Raw genomic sequence first — 21,947 nt, forward strand, 5'->3', positions numbered from 1 at the left:
AAATCTAGCAGTAAGGATGGTCTTCGAAATATCTTTTCTAAATTCCTTCTGTTATAATAAAAGTCAGTGCTCTTTTATATGGTTTGGCTGTATCCCCACCCAAATCTTGCCTTGAATTGTAATGACTCCCACGTCAAGATGGGGCCAGGTGGAGGTAATAGGATCATGGGGGCAGTTTCCCCCATACTGTTCTCATGGTAGTGAATAAGTCTCATGAGATCTGATGGTTTTATAAATGGGAGTTCCCCTGCACGAGCTATCTTGCCTGCTGCCATGACTTTGCTCCTCGTTCACCTTCCATCACGATAGTGAGGCTTCCCAAGCCTTGTGGAACTGTGAGTCCATTAAACCTGTTTTTCTTTATCAATTACCTGGTCTCAGATATGTCTTTATTAGCACCATGAGAACAGACAAATACACTGTTTATCATACTCTTGACAGCAATAAAACAATTGCTTACTGTCAGCTCTTAACATTCTTTAGTATAATTAAGATAGTCTATTTGGATTCTTTTTCAGAGCCTTCTATTTTTCAGTCTTTTGAATGTATTCTTATTGCTAAATTTGGAATATTTTTAGTTTTGCTGCATCATTTTTTGAATTTACCTTTCTCCCCTCTTTTGCCTATTCATTATTCAAAACCAGATCAAACACTCTTTCTGTGAAGTCAGTGACTTACTCCTTCAGAAATGTAGGTACAGTGAAATTGGTAAACATTATCACACTTTGTACATACTTTTACAGTGACTATGTATATGTGTGTGTTTGCAAAACTTTCTGCCTCATTGGACAATAAACTCCTCAAGTGCAGAGATCTTGTGTTATTTATCTATGTGTCTTCAGATACTAAATGTGGCACATAGTAGAGCTCCATACATGTGTATTGAGTAATAAATTAATGAATAAATATGATGCTGGTGGCAGGTAAATTCTTGGTGTTTACTTTGAGGTCCGGATCAATACAGGATCAGGATAGTGCTTCTCTTACATCTGTTTGCACAGCAGAACTGTACTGCACTGACCAGATGTCTCAAACGAATGTCCATCTTGCCTGGAAGTGTCTTTCCTTACTTGGGGTCTTTTACCTTCAGAAATCCAGGTGCATTCACAATCTGCACTGTTATTATACCAACTCTAGGTGAAGGATGCATGATCCAAAGGTCCAGAGTTTGAGAGCTTGCAGTCTGCAAAACTGCCCTCACTTCTGATTTGAATTGCAAGTTCAGGGGTTTCTCCAAATCACTTTCAGATTTGATAATTTGCTCATAGGACTTACAGGACTAACTGAAAGCTGTTGGACTCATCATTGTGATTTATTGTAAGGACAGGATACAGATTAAACTCATCCAAGGAAAGGGACACATGGGGCAAAGTGAGAGAGCTCCAGATGTGTAGCTTCCAGTTGCCCTCTCCCATGGGGTCAAATAACTCCTCCAGGCAACAGTGTGCGACAATAGGCACGATGTTGCTGACAACAGAGCTCTCCTAAGCTTTGGTGTCTGCAGTTTTTGGAGGTCGGGGGGGGTGCTTCAGCACATAAACATGATTGCCCATATATATATAGCTAATCTCAGTCTCCAGCCCCTCAGGAGATAGACCTGAGACCATGCGCCCCAAGTCCCACAACCTAAGCCGCATCGTTGGTGTGACTTACAACCCCCACCATAAGTCACATTGTTAGATATTCTGGCATGGCAGCACCCACACTAAACAAAGATGTGGCTCCTACTAGGCATGCTATTCCTAGGGCTAAAAGATTTCTTCCTAGAAGCCAAGAGCAACAGCCAGACCATTCCCTGGGCAAGATTAAATTCCTTACTGAACCACATTTTAGTTCTTCCACACAGGTCTCACCAAACCTATAATTTCCAAGTGAGAGAACAGGAAGCCTCATCTTGCTTTCACAGCTTGAGACAAGGCAAAAGGAAATGCTATTTTGAACTTTGTAGTCAGGGTGGGTGTGTTTACAAGGGATACAATCCCCTCAAGTCAATTTAAATCAAGAATCTATATGTACAGTGGCATACCCAGGGTATGTGGTTGTAAGTGAATCGTGTTTTAACTCTCTCCCTCTACTTTCTTCCTCTCAATGACAAAATTATTTTCAGTAATAATTATTTAATAATATAGTAATTCTCACCATATTTTAAAATTGCTCTTCAGTTTTAAAACAATTTACAAGGTAGAAGCATACATTTCAATTTTACAGCTATTATTCAAATTCAGTAGAAATATTTCACATATGACCTGAAATTTGAACTTACCAAGCAAAAGTATTGTACAACACAGACTTTTTTTTTCTACTTTACTGAGTGAGTGGACACAGATGAAAAACTCTAAGTTAGAAATTCTAAGTGGTCCTAAGGAATGACCAAATTGAATAACTCAAGTTTTCTTTCTTTTGTCATTACAATCAGTGTGCTATCACTTTTTATTTTAAATGTTGGTTTAAGCAAATGTGTATGTATGTGTGAGATATATATATTTTATATATATATAAAATATATATATATAATTTCAGCATTAAGGAGACATTGTGCCCACATAAAGTGATAATGAGACTGGAACATTACAAACTTACTCCTTCAACGAATGCATGTAGCCAATCTATGTGTGATGGGACTGATAATATAACCAGGAGCTCTCCAAATTATCATTCATGTAGAATACAATGGTTTTTAAATAATCGGTAATAAAAGTTATTAATTTGAGGCTTACATATGAATCTGAAATGCAACAATATCTGTAGAAATTGTTTAGAATTTTGACAAGATTTGTTTGTGGATGGAGTTTCTTTTTAAAAAATTGATATATAATATTTTACATATCAGTGGGGTCCATGTGGTATTTTGTTGCATGCATAATGTGTAATGATGGGTATTTGGGATATCCATCACCTTGAGTATTTATCACTTCTATGTGTAGGTAACATTTCAAGTTCTCTCTTCTAGCTACTTTGAAATATGCTTTGTTGCTAACTATAGTCACCCTACTCTGCTATCAAACATTAGAACTTAAACCTTCTATCTAACTGTATGTTTGTAACCATTTGCCAACATCTCTTTATCCCCTCATCCCACCCACACACCCATTCCAGTCTCTGGTATCTATCATTTTACTCTCTACCTTCTTCATGAGATAAACATTTTTAGCTCTCATATGTGAGTGAGAATGTGTGAAATGTGTCATCTGGGTCTGGCCTATTTCACTTAACGTAATGACTTCTAGTTTCATCCACGTTGCTGCAAACACATGATTTTATCCTTTTTTATGGCCAAATAGTATTCATATATATATATCACATATTTTCTTTATCCTTGCATCTATTGATGGACATTTAGGTTGGTTCTATAACTTTGCTGCTGTTGTGACTAGTGCTGCAGTAAACATGGGAGTCCAAATGTCCCTTTGATATATTGACTTCTTTTCCTTTGGATAAAAATTCAATAGTGGGATTGCTGGTGGATGGAGTATTTTATCACTGACATTGTTTAGAATTGTGAAGGGAAAGCAGAATTAAATTTTCTGTCTCTTTAAACTCAGTCATCTTTTCTCTGTAGCACAAAAGATTATGTTTTTTTTTTCATAACTCAGCATCTTTGTGAGCTATGAAACTTGCCCTGATAGCCTTTTCTTGCCTAGGGTGGGATATATTCTGAGGAAGGGCTGGGACTGCCCATGCATTCCTGCAGAGCATTCACGGGTGCTATTTACAGTCCTAATTAAATGGAGGATTATTAGAAATGGGAAGGCAGCTATAAATAGCATGGTCCATTTTATCTGTTTCTTTGGTGTGTAGGAAGAGCATTGCTAAGATTCTCCCTTGAAGTTCAGTTAACTCAGAATGTGTTCTGCTTTTGTTATTCCGCTTTGGCTTAAAAAAAAAGTCTCCTGATGCTGTTCAAAGTGGGGAAAAGAAAACAAAAACAAAGAGGAATCACTCTCAGTCATTTTAGCATATGGACAGAAGGAACACAGAATGAAATAGAGTTGGGGAGGGGTGTGCACGGTATAAGAAAAAAAAATGTGGGCCTAATCCTTTCCGATAACTTTCTTTTCTGAAAACAACTATTAATAAATCTTATTTCCAAGTCTGTAGAATATTGGTTCTCTTCATCCAACTGTAATGTGATCAGTCTGTTCAGGGAGCGGAGGAGTGGGTATGGGAGCCTTCCCTCTCCATGGTCCTGTTAGGGCACCTTTTCCAGGGAGTGGGGACTCTGCTGGCTTCTCTTTCAGCACACTGGACGGTGCAGAAATCAGCTCAGCTCTAGAGGCAGTGCTGGGATTGGAATGGAACTTGACCTGGATCAAATCACCGAGCCTTTGCAAATTCCTGATTTTCCAAGTTAGGACATATCTTTAGACCCAGAGCCCTTAATCTTGGCTCTTGGGATAAGCTTCCTTACTGCTTCTCTCAACACTCATCTCCACCTCCAGCCTCTGCTCTACAAGCTGCCACTCATCTACCTTACAGCTCTGATCCATCCCCAGTATTCAACAGCCTTCAGCATTTCTTGGTTACCTGTTTTAAATTTCCCAAGTTCTTAACCTGTGTTTATAACAACTCATGAACTTCTTCCAACCAACACATCAACTCCAGCTCCCTCCAGTACTCCTTGTTTCAAAAGGGTTCTAGTCAAAGGGGTTTGCAGGCATTGCTTAAGCTCATGGGGTGTTTTCGTCAATGCCCCATTGGATTTGTTAATGTCTTTGTTTCTTTGATATATCATCCTTGTTCTCCTACTTATCTTAATTGATCTCAAAGCTCAAGTCAAATTATATTTCTCCCAGTTGGTAATTATTTTCCCCTTACTTTAAATTCTGAAAACGCTAATGACTGAGCTTTTCATTTAGTACTAACTGGATGGTTAGTTTTATCTGTGTATGTGATCGTTTATGTGGTCGTTTTGTTTCTCACCAACACATTGTAAACTCTTTTAGAATTGTTATCTAATAGAAATATAAGTAACATAAACCTGTAGTATATTTTTGGAGAATCTGAAAGATTTCTCTCAAATGGTCTCATCTGATCCCCAAAGCACCCCTCTCAGGAAGTAATTTTTTTATTTTTATTTTTGGGGAACAGGGTTTTACTCTGTTACTCAGGCTACAATGTGGTGGCACAATCACAGCTCAATCAGCCTTGGCCTCCCAGGCTCGTGATTCACCTGCCTCAGCCTTCCCAGTAGCTAAGACTATAGGCACCTGCCACCATGATGCCCAGCTGTTTTTGTTTGTTCGTTTGTTTGTTTTTTAAGTAGAGACAAAGTCTTGCTATGTTGCACAGACTGGTCTCAAATTCCTGAGTTCAAGCAGTCCTCCCTTGTCTTGGCCTCCCAAAGTGCTAGGATTACAGGCATGAGCAACCATGCCCAGCTGAGGAGGTATAATATTATCCATAGTTTCACATGTAAGGTAATAGGAGCTCACAAGGGTTAAATAATTTGCATCAAATCACTCAGCTGGTAACTTTTAGATCCAGATTTAAAAATTCTCAACTTCTGACTATATCCTATGTTTTTTGTTTGGTTTTGTTTATAGCTTGCAGTTGCTTTTATAATTATTATTATTATTTTTTTGAGACGGAGTCTTGCTCTGTCGCTAGGCTGGAATGCAGTGGTGTGATCTCAGCTCACTGCAATCTCTGCCTCCTGGGTTGAAGTGATTCTCCTACCTCAGCATCCCGAGTAGCTGGGACTACAGGCATGTGCCACCACGCCCAGCAATTTTTTTTTTTTTTCTAGTAGAGATGGGGTTTCACCATGTTGGCCAGGATGGTCTTGATCTCTTGATCTCGTGATCTGCCCGCCTCAGCCTCCCAAAGTACTGGGATTACATGCATGAGTCCCCACTGGATTTGATCTTTACAAATTAATATTAGCACTTGTTAACTAAAGGAATGAAGAAATAAGTGAAAGAATGAAGGAATAAATACATAACAACATTATGTATAACACAGATGAGTGTAATGATTCAGCAAAACTTCATTATAATCTCTTCAGGGCACCTCCTGGGAACCTGAGAAATAAAACTGTTTTATTACTGGTACTTGCCTTTCTCAAAAACTGATAGTAAAAGTCCTGACAAGTTAGTCTTAGGTATCTTTCCTTCAGTTCAATAGCAAATGCTGTTTAAAAGCAAAACACAGCACTTATAGAATGTTTTTGCCTCTTCATTATATTTTACTACATAAAAATCTAAAACACACAAAAAAGTAAAACACAAAAACAGTCTAAAGTGTGACACTGATTTCAGTACAATACATCTAGAGGGAATAATTTTTCTCTAAATTCCCAGGTGGCTAAAAAGAGGGCTCTGTGGATAGATGTGGAAAGGGTGAGACAGATGCTCCTCTGAGCCTCGGGTTTCTCATCTTAAAATAGAGATAATTACAGTACCTACCTCACAAGGTTGTGGGGATTTGTTGGGAGGATCTAAGTAAAGCCCTTAAGACACTGCCTGGGTATAAAGCAGCTATGTAGCTTCTAGTGTCTTAACATTGCTAAGAAAAGAAACACACTTGCCCCCTTTTTGCAGAAGTAAGCTCCTTTAGTGATTTTCATCTAATTTTCTTCTATACCTTTTTTTTGATATTTGTTGTGAACACGATCTTCTCTTTTTTAATAAATTCATATTTTTCAATTATTTTTATTATTAAGGTAAGAAGTGTGCTTTTGTTGGTGGAGGAAGAAGGAAGCCCGTACATGCATAGCAACATCCATGGGAATGAATCACTGTTCCCTTCTTTTCTATGAACTTAAGATTATACTCAAGCCACTCCAGAAAATGACCATGCAATCACTGTAAGCAATTCCTCTAAAATTATTAAAAACTGTTTATGTTTGGAGAAAGGCAGCCCCTCTTGCAGTGATAATGACTGCTATATGAGAGGATTAAGCTGATTACATCTTTGGAATACTGAGATTGTGCAAAACAGAGGGAACGATGAACTCTCCACATAAGCTAAGGAATTCAGCAAAAGGATGAATCAACAAGAGAGAGAGAATATGAAGCCTCTATTTGGAAATTGAACATGTAGCCTCCCAGATAAAAGTGAGCAAGATTTTGAGTAATATCTGAAGTCATGTAGCTGGGAAGTTCCATCTACATTTGAGAATAAAAACAAACAAACATACTCTAGGCGATGTCTGTGCCAGTTCCATGAAGTCATCATAGATTTGCAATCAATTGCTTGGGAAAATAGATTTTAAAGTTGAATTTCTGGCTGTTACTAGGATAATTTTTTTCTCCTGGACATTTTATGTATTTATTTATCTACTTTGGTCAGGGTGACAAATGGTATGTTGTATGCAGAGCTTAACTACTACCCCTAACCCCCAGGCCCCATAATCTTTCAGTGGATTCAGCCAAGCAGAAATGTATGTTGAATAAAACCATGTCCAGGGGGTGAGCAGAAAGAAATGCATTTGAGGAAAGGATATTATGTCAATCCCAAACTCGATGAAATGTTCTAAGAGTATCCCAGAGATTGGTTCTATGAATCTAGTGAAACAAAGAATACCCTACTCTTCACAGATAGGTGTTTATTTGCATGAGTCCATAGGCATGTGAGCTTTTGTTCCTTAGCTGGAGGATTAGAGGGAAGAAATGACATAGGTGATTAGGGACGGGGGAGAGCTGGGATGAATATGGAGAAAGGTTAGAGAATGCAGGCGGAAGCTGATGGCAGCAATTTGACTTAGAACCGTATGGGACTTGGGACACACGCACTGTAACCTTGAGACCGAGATAACAGTGTTTTATACAGATTTGGAGAAGAGATTATTTCTCCCACAACCCAGCTACTGCTATTGGTACAGCTTTAGTGCTCTGCGGGCTCAGCTGACCACCTGAAGGTGACTGGCTGGCTTGGAGTGACAATAGAAGAGCCTATAGCACTTGTAAGAGCAGGGTCCTCACTGAGATTGTGCACAGCAGAGGGAGCCATGAACTCCCTGCATGAGCTAAGGAATTCAGCAAAAGCATGAATCAGCAGGAGAGAGAGAATATGAAGCCTCTATTTGATGAATGAACATGTGGCCTCCCAAACAAAAGTGAGAAAGATTTTGAGTAATAGCTGAAGTCATCATGTAGCTGGGATATTCTATAAACATTTGAGAATAAAAACAAGCACAGCAACCCATGTCCTTTCTGTTCTAATTAGGACTAACTTTTGAGTGCTAGAGACTAGAGGGCAGGCATAGCCCTCTAAGGAGATGGGCTGTTCAAGTTTTAATAAATGTGTTGCATTTGTCATCTTAGTATGGCATGACAAATGATCTCTTTTATGTTAGGAGCTGCCCAAAGATGTTGGGTTAATTTTAGTCAAAGTGATTTTATGCCCACAACATCTGGATGAGTTTGGTCAAAGGAAAGAAGTTTAGTAGACTCATAACCAGAAAGATCTTTGTCCTCACCTGGCCTGCCAGACTTCTGAGGGAGTAATCATGCCCAATATAGTAACTGGAAGGACATGCCACTTGTTTGGAAGGATAGAGGCATAGCCTGAGAGGATAAAGGTGAAATCTCTGACAACTTTGATAAAGAGGCTGGGCACGGTGGCTCATACCTGTAAACCCAGCACTTTGGGAGGCCAGGGCAGGCAGATCACTAGGTCAAGAGATTGAGACCATCCTGGCCAACATGGTGAAACCCCATCTCTACTAAAAATACAAAAATTAGCTGGGTGTGGTGGTGTGTGCCTGTAGTCCCAGCTACTCAGGACGCTGAGGCAGGAGAATCGCCTGAACCCGGGAGGCAGAGGTTGCAGTGAGCGGAGATTGTGCCACTGCACTCCAGCCTGGCGACAGAGCGAGACTCCATCTTAAAAAAAAAAAAAAAAACAACTTTGATAAATAAAATATAACTCTAACTCTAGATAGGGACCGAATGGGGGTATAATGTTTGTTTAAGTTTTTGGAAGACACTTGATAACACAACCTGGATATGGTGGAGAGCATTCACACTCCTTTTCAGTAGTAGCCTCTTAACGATGAGGTATGGATGAACAGCAAATTGCTGCTGACTTATTAATTAGCATGCCCACACCACTGATTTCCCTATGTCTTACCTGTGCACACACATTGGCTTTACAGCATACGAAGGCCAAGTTTGTGGCGTAGCATATGGTGCTCCCTCAAATAAGCACAACTGTCTGCCTCTCTGCTTATCTAATCATAGCAACAGAAAAATTGACTTTTCAGTTTTCTTTTCCCCAGGCCCTGGGAGATGCATATGCCAAATACTTGGCATTCTTTGTAACAGAGTCAATCATAATTAGGATTCCAAATTAAAGTACACTGCCAGCCAGGGCATGTAGTATTTTATATTATTTGTTTGAACAAATGTATTATAACTTGAAAATGGCAAAGTAAAAGAATTAAGTAAAGCTCATACTTTTTATGTGTAATCATCTTGCGGAGTTTTATTTTATCAGAATGTTAGATGAAATCAGAAAGCAAAGAATGTAAAATAGAAAAATGTATCTGAAACTTTATTCTTTTAAGTAACAGGTTTGGTTTTTTGTTTTTGTTTTCTTTATTTTCATTTTGTTTGGTTTTTGAAATGCTCATTGTAGAATGTTGAATATGGTCAGATGTTGGGTGTGAAGTTTATTAGAAATTAACCCTGAAAAACTATGGTATAGTCATTCAGTTGCCTTTTCCAGTGGAGTCTGATTTGGCCTGGCGGGTGTAGTGAAACATTAACTACACCCGCCTCAGCCACCCAAAGTGCTGGGATCACAGGCGTGAGCCACCGCGCCAGGCCCTAAAGCACATCTTGATTGTAGGTTGAGGGTGCAGTGCCAACAAATTCTACTTTCATGGCTCTTGAAATTCTGTGAACATTTAAGAGCCACTTTGACACAGCCATTTCTTGTTTTTTGAGAGAGGGTATTATTGAAATTCTTTTTAATCCAAGATTTTTGTGACAATTTCATTCATTCCTACTTTCTTTACACCAGTAGTAGTTATTCATATTCATTCTTCTATTTTCTTTGCATGATTAACTGGCATACACTAGTTCTTCACATTATTAGCCTAATAATAGTAGTTACAGGCTATAATAGGCTATTAATTCATTATCATCTCCTGACTCAAGTGAATCTGCTGGTAACTGAGAGCTCCTACTCTTGTCAATGGCTTTGATCCCACTGATGACCATTTTAGTGCTATTCCCTTCTCACCATGGTTGAGCCTTTTCTACATATTCCGCTCAGAATGGTTGTGCCAGACTTTCACGGGGAGCCATTTTTAAAGCTATCCTCACTACAGAATATGGCAGCATTTCGTTGGCAGTAAAATCAGTTAAACTGCATATAGAATGCTTTAGTTTCTTCTGAATAAAATGTGTTACACAAACTGAAGTCACTGCTCTTTTTAAAAACCAAAGCAGAATAAACCGTTTTGTAAGATAATTTTGCCACTATAAATATAGTTTCCTTTGGCTTCTTCTTGGAAAGATTTTATTTCAGCTTGCACTGTGAGATCTTTGTCGTTTTCACCACACATTTCCGTCAAGGAAGCCCTTGGGTGACTGCCATGATTTGCCTCTGCTGGACGCTTCCTTCAAGGGCTGTCAACACCTCTCTTAATTGTCTGGCTTAAACATCAGGCGAGCAATGTGTTAAAGTTAGATGGCAAATATACTTAAGACAAATATGTAAATTTTTACTCTTTCAAATATGCATTGAACTGGTGTGTATAGATTTCAGAACAAAAGCCAGAGAGAGAGCAAGAAAGAGGGAGGAGAGAGAAATCTATATGTATAAATAGAAAAGCCAAGGTAGAAATGCTGTGTGTGTAAATACCCAATTTCTGGATTAAGACGTATCACAAATACATATGATCAATACTTATGTACATGCAAGTGTACTGCCTTTCCAAACACCAGCAAATCTTGGTGAGCAGAAATCAGTAGACTATCCATAGTGGGATCTAGAATTTGAATGGAAACGGTCTTCAATTTTAAATATTCATCTGTTTTCATTTGTAGATATGACACTCACTTTAAGAGGTGATCTGAGTTCAAATTCCCTAAATTATATTTGCATTTGACTTATTACACATATTGTTAGTTGTCCCTTGAATTCCAGTTTCTCTTTGAGTAAGTTCTTAGAAGATATATGTAGCTAGGTGACTTATAGTCACCTCTTAGTCATTCTCAAATATGATTATAGGCTATTTCAGATTCATTTCAGGAAAATGTCATGTGTCAAGGTGTCAATTCTGAGCAATTTTTACACTTTGCCAATTCTATTATAGAAGTGGCTCTCACCCATAAGTAGCTTGAAGGAGTCAGTATGTAATGTGCCAGTCTCATTTTCACTTTATGTGGGCACAATGTCTCTCTAATGCTGAACTGTTATATAACCTGTGGTCTATCTGACTACCATAGCTTCGTAGATCAAAATATTGTTATGGTCATATAAATGACTATAATGTGGGTGTTTTAGAATTGCACTTTTGTTTATGCGTAACTGGTCCCAACTCAAATCTGCTTCATCATTTTTTAGTCAAAGGATAGTTTTTCATGTCAGTAGTACCTCAAACTCCGCTTGTGAACTTAACACCCAGCTATATCCTGTTAGTTTTTAATCAGGAGGGAAAAAAAGGCTGCTATTTGAACTAAACTGACAGCTTTTGTTGATGAGCTGTTAGACAGATTAAATTCTGTCTTGCTCTTCAACTGTTCTTGAGGCTCTATGGGACTTACAGTAATAGAATTTTATTTGTGTCAGTAAAGTTGACAGCCCTGATTCAGAAGACCACAGGGAGCTGAGATGTTGATTAAGGAGCATCATATTGACCATGGCTTAAGTGGGTAACAAATGAACTGAGAGAGAAGACTCTGGATCTACTTTTGCCTGTCCATGAACTCGTCCAAAGCAAATATGCTTTGAGTTTTCATTTCTGTTTTTTAATTTTTGTGGATACACAGTAGGTGTAAATATTTGTGGGGTACATGAGATGTTTTGGTATAGGCAAGCAATGCATACTAATCACATCATGGAAGATAGATAGGGTATCCATCCCCTCAAGCATTTATTCTTTGTGTTAACAAACAATCCAATTATACCCTTTTAGTTATTTAAAAATTCTATTGAGGCTGGACACAGTGACTTATGCTTGTAATCTCAGCACTTTGGGAGGGCAAGGCAGGAGGATCCCTTGAGCCCAGGAGTTCGAGACTAGCCTGGGCAACATGGCGAAACCCAATCTCTACAAAAAATATAAAAATTAGCCAGGCATGCTGACATGTGCCTGCAGTCCTAGCTATTCGGGAGGCTGACGTAGGAGGATTGCTTGAGCCTGGGAGGTTGAGGCTACAGTGAGCTGTGATCATGCCCCTGCACCCCAGCCTGGGTGACAGAGCAAAACTCTGTCTCGAAACAAGCAAACAAAAAATTTTTAAATCATTATTGACTAGAGCCACCCATTGTGCTATCAGATACTAGCCCTTATTCATTTACTCTATTTTTTTTTGTACTGAGATTTTAATTTCTGTACTTAGTAATAGCTTTCAAAATTGTCATGTTATCCCAGGAAATTGTTATTTTTATCCAAGGCTTATTCCATTTTTTTTTCAGTTGTTTGGGCCCCACAATATTGTTTCTTTTAGAAATAAAGTTAGAAATATTCAGAATAATGAACACTTAAGAGAGAATAAGGAGTAGAATACCTAAAAAAAAAAAAAAAAAAAAAGGAATCAAATAAGGAAGAGATAGATAGTAAAAGAGAAGTGGATGTAAGCAATTTAGAATATATTTTATCAAAAATTGCTTTTTAAGTGGCACTTTCTCTTGCTGCAGAAGACATTATTGAACCAAAAAAAGCCCAATGCAATTCAATTTAAATTTATCACTCTATTATTTTAATATATTTACTCAGGGTTAACAACTCATTAAACACCAAATTGCTCACTCTTAATGAGTCTCTGATGCTAAAATTGAGCTGACTTAAATTTTACTGTAAAATAACAGCACCATTGCATAAAACTGTAATAAAAATTAACTAAAAGCTATTGAATGACTGTGGAGTGGAAAACAGATTTGTGACACAAAACAGAAAATGTAGCACACGATATGTGGCTGGCAGAAACATGAGTAATAGCTTTTATTCACCAAAACATGATAAGCCCATTTTTCTTTTGCTGTATTGGAGTCTGTGAAACATGAAGTCATGTTTTCTTTTTTTTCCCCCATTACTTTGTACAACGAGGGCCAGTGGTGGAATGATACAGTTTGGCTGTGTCCCCACTGAAATCTCATCTTGAACTGTAACTCCCACAATTCCCACATGTCGTGGGAGGAACCCAGTGGGAGGTAATTGAATTATGTGGGCAGGTCTTTCCCATGCTGTTCTCATAATATTGAATAAGTCTCAGAAAGTCTGATGGTTTTAAAAATGTGAGTTTCCCTGCACAAGCTCTCTCTCTTTGCCTGCTGCCATCCATGTAAAATGTGCTGCTCCACCTTGCCTTCCACCATGATTGTGAGGCCTCCCCAGAGATGTGGAACTGTAAGTCCATTAAACCTTTCTTTCTTTTGTAAAAAAAAAAAAAAAAAAAAAAAAGATTATGATAGTGCTAGTCAATACTGAGTTGACTGTCAAAAATAAGCACAATTTACATTAGCCAGTTACTTCTGAGACACTGTTGAAGAGTACGTCACATGTACCCACAAATTAGTCAAACATCTTTAGGCATCACATGATATCTAAATTAGTCTTTTTCTCCTTCTCCATCCCCTGGTTGTCCATGAAATATTGGCCTCAAATCAGCTTGCCTATGGCCACCATGGAAACCATCCATCATGAACAGCACCTATGCCCCTGGTACAGGAGTGCATTTCTCCCCAAGCCTACAATCTTCTGTGTGTCACAGCAATGCTGAGTTTCCCACAGAGGTGGCGTTGATGGACTCTTTCTCAACTCTTTGCTATGGAGTATCACCTGGGCTAAGAAGTTCTGCTTTTGCATCAAATTTCAATTTTTTTCTTTTTATTGGATTTGAATTGTTCTGGCACTTTTGCCACTATGCTGTCTCTCAAGCCCTACCATCCCCTCCATCTTTCTAAGGTCTCTCAGAACCTTAGCTCCAACAAAACGCCCTTCTTTTTCTCTCATTATAACACAAATTTCCTGTGAATATCAATGAAGCAAACAGATACAGTGGGAGCTCGTGAAAGACAAAGGACACCGAGCTAGTATTTTCATTAACAACATGGGCTCTTGTACTGTCAACCAACAAGAGCTTTGTTATAAATTTATTCACAATGGCAATGGCTTTGGGCAACATTTAGATGGAAAGTATTTATGAAAAATATACTATTTATGTTTCTGGATAGGAAACATACTATTCATGTAACAAAATATGACATTTAAAGGAACTCACTTTTTCTTTTTTGTTGACAGTCACTGTGTCATCAAGGAAATCAACATTTAGAAATTATGATTGTCACTAGCTCACTCTGAGCCATGGCTCTATATTTTATCCTTGTCAATAAGCAATCCTGTGTTAGGATTTTAAAAATTGTTTAAAATATCCATACAAAGAGTTATTTTCTATCTTGGTCCACAAATTTGTCAATATTTTCCACAGCATCACAATTGTCAGAAAACACAGTGAAGCTTAAGTTAAAACAAATCTGCAAAGAAAAAGTCAAAAAGAAAACTCTTCCATAGATTTTCAGAGAGATGATTTATTAGTCCAAATTTGAGCATTGAAACTAGCCTATATTCTAAGTTTAAGAAAACTGTAATTTTCATATTTCTTTCAGTTCAATACAATTTATATATTGAATACAAAAGAGATTTTCACTTATTGATATGGCTTTCTAGGTGTTTAAATTCTAACTCAATATTTTAAGGATTCAGTAATAGTAGGGTTTCCATTTCTACATGGTAGGCATTCTCTAGTTTACTTTTCCTCTTCTTTCTGTAGAAATTAACTATTTTTGCTTCACAGTCATTTCATGATAGACCCGATTTCTTGCACTGAAATTCATTTTAATGTTTGGATTGAGCAATGGTTTGCTTTGGTCTTAACTTTTATTTATTGAGGTATAACTTACATACAATGAAAATCTCAAATCTTACATCTACTGTTCAATGAGTTTTGACAAATGCATACCATTGTGGACTCCATCCACATCCCTACAACAAAGCAGGGAACTTTTTCACCTTTTCAGTACCTTGTAAAAGTTACCTCATGCCCAATTCTCCCCTTCCTCTAAGCAACCACTGATCTGATTTCTATCACCATAGTTTACTTTTTCATGTTCTAGAATTTTATAAAAATGAAATGATATATTGTATCCTTTTCTTGTCTGGCTTCTTTCACTGGGCATACTGTTTTTGAGACTCAGCGGATTGCTTTTTAATAATATAATTACAACTGAGTCTCAAAGATTTGAAGAAGTCAGAATTTCTTATAAAATTGGACATTGTGGTTTGCTACCTGCTGAATGATGAAGACGAATAATGTACTTCAGTGCCCTGAGACAGTTTTTGTCTACTGTAATAAAATATTTCCAGTCTTCTCTGTTTTTGCATTCTTCAATTATTACCTTGAAATTTTAATGTTTTTTAAAATAATGAATTAGCCTAATTGTAGCCTCAGCACAACTACTAAGTTGCACATTCAATAAAAAGACTTTTTCTTTGTAATGTTATATGTTCATGGTCAGCCTCCTAGATACTGATGAAGCCCATCAATTTCTACTGATAGTTAAGATCAATTAACCAATTAGTTATCCATTTTCATTTTTCCTGTATATTCTTTGTAGATCACTTACTAAAAGGATTTTCTAAGACCTTCACTTTCTTAAGTAAAGAAAAACAATTTGACTGAGACTTGGCCATTTAGCTAAAATCTAAAAGAGCTATTTAATTTAAAGTATAAGTCAAACAGAGATCTTATCTTCTGTCCATAAATAATAAGAATTATTGTTTTTCTCTAAGTGGAAAAAGTGAGATAAGGCAAGAAGTTGAAGAACGTCTAGCCAGGTAGCATATGAAGCCTACAAGTTTCCAGCTGTGGGTCTGATGAAAAATAATGAGACATCTGATGGAACTTAGGATCTTATTTGAAAAATAAGCCATCAAGTACTTTAACTTTCTGGTATTTCAAAAGTAAAAATATATACCAATCACTTATTTTTATTTCACTTATTTGACACTACACATCTGTCTTAGTACAAACTCATGTTTATGCAATGAGATTTATTAGACTGATAGTTCATATCTTAGCCCCTTTTCATACAGAATCATTGAAAAAAAAAACTGTTCACTGTGAGAAAACTCTCTCCCCTCACTACTGATTGCTTATAGTACCAATTCAGTATATGAGAAGACACTATTTTTACAATTATTCACATCCTTAAGAAAATAAAACTCTTTAATTTAAACAATGGGAGTATAAAGGTATTTTAGAACGTATTTGTATATGTTAAAACAACAGCATATTAAAAATTTACCTTGAGAAGGCCGGGTGTGGTGGCTCACGCCTGTAATCCCAGCACTTTGGGAGGCTGAGGCATGCAGATCACCAGGTCAGGAGATCGAGACCATCCTGGCTAACACGGTGAAGCCCTGTCTCTACCAAAAATACAAAAAACTTAGCAGGGCGTGGTGGCGGGTGCCTGTAGTCCCAGGTACTCGGGAGGCTGAGGCGGGAGAATGGCGTGAACCCGGGAGGCGGAGCTTGCAGTGAGCCGAGATGGCGCCACTGCACTCCAGCCTGCACTACAGAGCGAGACTCCGTCTCAGAAAAAAAAAAAAAAAAAATTACCTTGAGAAAAACAAGCAAACACACGAACCTAAAAAGGCAACAGCAGATATAGTGTTGATTGATCCACTGCCACTCCAGAATTATTTATGGTAGCAAAAATAATAATTTTCAATTTGATGGATTCTTATTTAAGCAGACTCATTATACTTTTTGGAAAATAAAATATTAACATTCAATATAATATGTCTACCTCAGTCACTTTAGCTCCACAGGTGATTGGGATAGCGCTGCTGGCCTGAATAATAAAATGGTAATAACCTCAGTTAGAACAAATAATTGTTTTACTAGTTCAGATACACTTAACATTATAATAGATGCCCTCATAAGGTGCTATGTATAAATCCTTTTTTTAAAAAAAAGCTTGAATCATCATGTAAATGTTTTAGGGCAACTCATTGCTTAGAGAAATCCTTTGAAGTTTTCTTTTATAATGCAAAAACTCCTACTGCCTTATCTGTTTTGTAAATTAGGTTGTATTCGTACCAGTTTTGTTGAAAAGTGAAACATTCTTCTAAGCATGAAAGTTTTAGAAATAATGTCTAAGTATATCTAAAGTAGCTATTATAGGACATAAATGCATTGATATTTTAGTGGATCTCAGTCTAGAGGTGAGAAGAGGGCTAATCATAATAATTGGGACTGAGTGTGTTAGAATTACACATCTTTCCCCTGCTCTGATAAAAAATATCCTGCCATAGAGAGCCACTGATACTAATCAGAGCATGTCATATCTTTCAGATATTTGGGGACAGAGAAAAAAAGGTGATGAATTACAGTACTAGAGATACTATAGCCTTTAAAATAAATATTATATACTTTTGGTTCTACATACTTTTAAATGAAGATGGTCCATGAAGTAAGTTATGATCAAAACTAATGCAAGGGCTTACAGCCTAAGAAGAAAGTCCAGAATTTAGAGAATGGTGACCTGTCTTTTCTTGGCAACTAATATTATGAACATCAATTTCTCATCACTTTGTGGCTTCAAGAAATTCTCCCATCATAGAGATGAATCACCTTTCTTCCAGGTCTTCAAAAATATATATACATATAAAGGTCTGTGGGAGATAAGCTTAGAAACAGTGGCTGAAAAGGAGAAAAATTCAGATTTCAGTCCTCGGGGGTTTGCATAACAAATGATGAAGTATGGTTTTATAGCTCATCTAAGTACCTTGGTGCTTCTTTTGGGTACAAGTCCCTGTTTATTAGACAGGCATGGTGACTTCTAGATACATTCTTCCAAGACATCAAGATAATTTTACTTCTTAGTTTTTTCACATGTTAGGCAATTCCAAGATTAATCGTGTATAAACTTGTTTGACACTTGAATCAATTTTTGGTTTTACATAAACGGCATTATATCATGCATACCTCAGCTGAAAATTAGCAGTTATGTATTAGTGCTTGATTTTCTACACCAGTATTAAAATTACGTTCCAAAAATGTTTCAGTTGCAGAAAGTATTGGTGGCCAACAGGTCTTCCATGAGTCGGGACACATTAGCCAGTGTCACCCTTTCTCTAGCCAGTCAGTTCTACGAGAATGGTATTGGAAGAACAGACAACCTACCTGCAGCACTTGCCCTGTCCTGTTCATATTGTGGACAATCATCAAAAGATAAAAGGGCATATGGAAGATTTATGGTAAATGTCTTCCATTTTCTCTGCCTTGAGTACACTGGAGTTAGCTTTCATTTTCATAGTTGCTTAATATGAATGTCTTAGATGTAGCATGAGAAAATCTTATATTTTCTTTTTGTCTAGAACTCTGCTGTTCAATATAGTAGTCACTAGCTATTACATAATTAAAATATGGCTAGTATGAATAAGCAGATAATTTTAATTCTTATTTCAGTATAATTTCCATTTAAATTTAAAAACTCAAGCAGTGTAAAATAGTTTTCATCAAACACAATTTTTGTTCTAATAAAACTATGTTTCACCTAAAGCACTGAAAATTTAGCATTGAGTTTCAGTGTGCTGTTAAGTATAAAAATATACTAGATTGTAAAGTCTTCATATCAAGATATAAATTATCTCCAACAATTTTTATATACATTAGATGTTGAAATAATATTTTGATTATATTGGGCTACACAAAATACATTATTACAATTAATTTAACATTTCTTTGTACAGTTTTTAAATGTGAATCCTTGGAAATTCATAATTGCATATGTGGTTCACATTATGTTTCTCTTGGACAGTGCTGAGCTAGAACATTCTGAAATATGTAGCAATTATTTCTCTATGGCTTCATAAAGAAAATGTCAATCCAAGGCTGAGGATTTATTTATGAAAATTTAAAGACAGCCGGTTTTCTTGATGGTTCATGCCATGGGGGAATGGGTCTCTTTCCCAATATATAAGAGGACAAATCTTGGGATGGGTTTTTTTTTTTTTTTTGGTCTTTTATGACATTCTTTAATGATTTCTCCTGTGCTTGCCATTCTGCCTTGTACGTAATACACCCTTTCTAGCAATGGGTTTAAAGGTTTTTCCTTCCTCTCCTTTTTGAGCTGTAAAATATGCATTATGGGGAGAGGTGAGCTGATAGTTGAGAAAGGTCATTAAGGGTTCAGCCTGGCTTAGTCGGAAAGATGTGAATTCAAATTGTTGTTCTCCCAGATATATACTAACATGACCTTGGGGAAATTGCTTAACTTTTCTAAATTTTAGTTTGCTTCATCTGAAAAAGGTACCTAATAGGGAAGTTTCAGATATTAAAATCAATGAAATTTAAAAGAATCAAGAAATATGATAATGCCTAGTATATAACAGGCCCTCAAATGTGTTCTGAACCAAGAGATCCCTGTAAGAGTTAAAGAAACAGGAAAGAAACACGAAAAGTGGCTCAACAGTCAAAGACAGGTTAATTTTGCAGAATAAACCTGAGAGGGGCTTCTGGCCAATTTTTGGACAGGAGCACTCTCTCTTACAGACTAAGAGTATTTATTGGGCGAGAGAGCTTTATCACAGGCTTGGAATGTTTCTATGTGGGGGAGAAATTTATGGTGGGGTTGGAATGTCTCTGGAAGGGAAGTTATCTTGGGGCTGACCTGTCTCTGGTCAGGGAGGGGTTTATCTTATGGTTGGAATGTTTCTGGACTGGGATGTTATTTGTGGTTTATAGTCATGCTGACCTTAGCCATTAAGCTGATGCCCTTTGGATTTAGGCAGTTTTTGATCAAGGGGAACTTTAGAATGGTGGTGCTTGTCCAAGATAGCGATGCTCCCGCTGTGTCAATCCCCAAGTTTTAAATGTGTATCTTTACTTAGTGACTTATGGAGTCATAACTCTTAGGACACATACAGCAGTAAGTCTAAGGCATATACCAGCTTATCAGATGGATCCCCTACCTGGCAAAGGGAAGATCCTCTTTCTCTACTACCTTAGTCCTTCTTTTTATACTCTGTGCAGCTTTTCAGTTCTTCCACTTGCATTAAAATTAGATTACCTCTTAGATTAGATCAAAAGATTGTCCCTGGTTGTGAGAAGAAAGAATACTTTAATCTAGCACTAATCCCTTAATACACCATTATATTTGGGTACATTTTTTTTCCTAGCAGAAAAATTATTTTTCAGCCTTCTCAGAAGTACTAAAAGTCCTTTGCCAACATCAGCCCAGTGCAAGTTAACCTGTTATGAGATTTGTTTTGTGCTTTGGAAATGCTTGTCAGACAAGCTTTCAACATTGAGATGTGTGATTTACATCAGTTTGCATAAGAAAATGTAACGCCAGGGACAAATTTCTCTCTTTATCCTTTCTTATACTACAAAACAGACAAAGAGGGTTAGGTGGTTGCTTTTTAGTATGTGAGTAATCACTTTGGATTCACAGAAATATTAGATGCAGTGTTATTAGTGAAACCTTAGTTCCCTTTATAGATATGTCTTACGTCCCATTTGTAATATTATTATTGTTGTTACCATATGCAAACTTTATTTCTTAGTTTGGATGCTTGGTCTCAACCAGACCCATTACTTCCTTATCTTCCTATCTCTTAGGGTCACTTCATGCTTAGAGGCAACTTGTTGAAAGTGGAGGTCAGCGTGATCCTTTTTCTTAGAAGACAAAGCCCCTTTCATGGAACTTATGTAGCTGATTCATAGCCTGAGTCAGTCTCTTGAATCTGTGAAAAAAAGGAAAAATGAACCAGACTTGGTGTTTGCAGTCAGTCTTCTTTGAATATAAAATATATAGGCAGAGGAAAAGATTAAACCAGGCAGATTAACCTCAAGGCATAAAGACAAATGCTAAAATGTACTCTAACGTGAAGGGTTAAGCATTCCAAGATGCCTGTTGGAAGGTTCTTTATCCCACGCTTCTCTACCCATTCCAACCCCAGTGTAAACATTAAATAATTCTTTTAAAATTTGAATACTCAAACAAGAAAGTAAAGCATGGGAGACAATTTTTAAATCATTATGTAGTGATTAGAGGAAGAGAAATAAAGGGTAATGTGAGATTTTAGAAATAGGTGCTTTGAATAGATAAAGAGATATTGCAAGGATAGATAAACTCACTATCGTCTTTGCAGTATAGTATCATTGGTGCAGAGGATTTGGGATAGAAATCCAGTCTGGGGGCCGAGATGTGATCATTATGTGCAATATCATCTTCAAAAAGTCAGGTCATGGTTATCAGTTTGCTACAAAGAACATCTTAGTCTCATTTCCTGTCCAAGGCAAGAATCTTCCCCTGAACATTCCTGACAGAAGATAAACTGTTTTGTGCTCTAATCACCCAGTCTTCTACCAGAGGTTGAAGTGACGTTTTGGCTCCATTTTCTCGTATTTTATGCAAGAAGCTGGGAATTCCAGCATCTTACTCCGCTCATCAGGGATCCTGAGGGAGCTGGTAATATGCAGAAAGGATGTCAAAGGGCCATGTTACTAATAGCTGTGGAAGCTCCGCTATCCACAAAGCAGAGATTATGAAACAGTTTATACTTTGGCTAGAAGCCTAAGCAGAATCTCTTCTACTTCCCTCAAAATCTATTTCTTAGCACCAGCAAGACTGGGTCTGTCCAGTGGGTTGTGGGTTTGGGGAGAAGCAGAGGAAAGATTGACATCATGTGGAATCTGGAAGAGACAGAACACATCTCTTGGTGCTTTTGAAGGTACAGTGACTCCATCTAGTAGTAAAAGGTG

At 37.3% G+C, this 21,947-nt stretch overlaps 1 protein-coding gene and 1 long non-coding RNA gene across 39 annotated transcripts in view; one reads left to right on the plus strand and one right to left on the minus strand.

The window, feature by feature from the left end:
* NRXN3 (neurexin 3) overlaps positions 1 to 21,947 on the plus strand; it is a 1,742,415-nt gene that overhangs the window by 1,454,572 nt on the left and 265,896 nt on the right. The window lies entirely within an intron of this gene.
* Positions 1 to 21,947, minus strand: part of LOC129393840 (uncharacterized) — a 39,039-nt gene that overhangs the window by 4,488 nt on the left and 12,604 nt on the right. For both annotated transcript variants that reach the window (XR_008620936.2, XR_008620935.2), the window contains exon 2: positions 20,779 to 20,926. This is a non-coding gene — a long non-coding RNA (uncharacterized LOC129393840). The remainder of the gene's footprint in view (positions 1 to 20,778; positions 20,927 to 21,947) is intronic.

Source organism: Pan paniscus, chromosome 15 (assembly GCF_029289425.2).
Source record: "Pan paniscus chromosome 15, NHGRI_mPanPan1-v2.0_pri, whole genome shotgun sequence".
In the NCBI taxonomy this organism is placed as follows: domain Eukaryota; kingdom Metazoa; phylum Chordata; class Mammalia; order Primates; family Hominidae; genus Pan; species Pan paniscus.